Genomic DNA, 2,088 nt, shown 5'->3' on the forward strand with positions numbered 1-2,088 from the left:
CCTATATTATACCTAAACTAGTAATAAAATTAAAAAGAACCCCTATTTAATATTAAATTATATCTAAATTTACCCCTAAATAATAATAGCCTAGAGTTATAATAGTAAAAGTAAATATAATAATAAAAATACTACTAAGGATATATTTAAATATATCTCTTTAATAAAGATATATTATAATAAACTTAAGTTAAATATAACCTAATAGTAATTATAAACTAAAAGAGAATTAATAAATAAACTTCTTTTTTTAATTAAAAATAAATATAAAAATAAGATAAAGAAAATCTAATAGAAGTACTTCTAAACCTAGGCCTAGGTAAAAGCTTAAATAACTTTAATAAGTATATTAATAATATAAAAATTAATTTAGATTATTATATAAGAAAATTATTATATAAATACGTAAATAAAGCTAAGTAAAATCTTAAGCCCTTTTTACTTAAGTAAGATCTTATATTAAGGTAGTTATAGCCTAAGGCCTAAAGGCCTTTAGAACAGTCCTAGTACCTACTTATTATAAGAGAGAATTAGTTATTAAGGTAAAAGATTACTTATAAAAAATTAAAAATTAAATATTATAAAAAACTATAATTATAATAAATAAAGTTATTTCAATTAGTATTATAATAATTATATATAACTTTTTATTTAAAAATATTATTTTATTTTTTTATTAAAAAGTAAAAGATTATATTAAAAATAAGTATTAAATTAAAACTATTTTTAAACTAAAAGTATTTTTTTCTTAAAGAATCTACTTTATAATAATTAAAGTTATATTATTTAATAAAATATTATAAAATATTAATAGTTTTATTATAATACTTTTTATTTTTAATAAAGTAAATATAATTATAATCAAAATAAAATATCTTTAAATTAAAATTAATATAAAAACCTTTTTAATTATTAATATTTATAATATTAATATAATAAACTAATTATATAAATAAAAAGCTTTTTTTAACTTATAAATATTTTAATATAAATCTTATATAAAGTTAGTTTAGCTTTTATACTATTTTTAATATTATTAATATAAATATATTAAATAATTTTATAAATAAAAAAAGATATAAAAGATATATATACTAACTTTATATTAAAACTAAGTTATATTTAGTAAAAAAAGATTATATAAAGAAATAATACTTAAATTATAAAAGTTATTACTTAGTATAGTTTTAAGTATATTTTATTATATAATAATACTAAGGCTAGGCCTAAGAAGCTTATCTTTATTACTTAACTAAATTTAAAGTATACTAATAATAACTTAAAAGACTATTAAAATCCTTAAGAATATTTTTTCTTTTAAAAAAAGTAAATAATAAATAATAACTAAAAAGATACCCTTTTAAGACTAGCCTTATTTTATCTTAAAGACTTTATATTACCTAATTAAATATATTTAATTTTAATAATATTAAAATTATAATACTTAAGCTATTAATACTTATAAAGATCTTATAATAAAACCCCTTTACTCTTAATCTTATCTTAACTTTTTCTTATATATTATTATTTAAAACTTAAAAAATACCCTCCTTTTTAATATTAAACCCCCCTAATAATAACTAACTTAACTATACCTTAAAATATTATTATATAAAACCTAGCTTTACTTAAATAAATAAATAAAGATTCTTTTAAAAAATATTTATAAAGATAATAATAATATTTAACTAGTTATTTATAAAGATAATACTTTAAATATTATTATAATCTAAGAAATATTCTTAAATAAACTACCTTTTACCCTTAATATAGTTTAATATTAATACTTATAAAGGGGTAAGAGGACTATAATTTATATATATAAAAAGGTTAATAAGTTTAAATAAGAAATAGTTATAAATTATAATATTTATTATATTTAATTTTAAAATAATCTCTTAATTATTACTAATATTTACTTAAAGCTAAGGTTAAACTTAAGGCTCTTCCTCTATAGCTTTCTTTTAACCTAAGGTATTTTATATATAATAGTAAAAGATTTTAATCTTTATTACCTATTTTAAGATCTTTATAAAAAGAAATTATTATAAATAAATAAAATAATTAAAATACTAGTTTAAATTAATA

Source organism: Beauveria bassiana (genome assembly GCF_000280675.1).
Source record: "Beauveria bassiana ARSEF 2860 unplaced genomic scaffold BBA_S00105, whole genome shotgun sequence".
NCBI lineage: Eukaryota > Fungi > Ascomycota > Sordariomycetes > Hypocreales > Cordycipitaceae > Beauveria > Beauveria bassiana.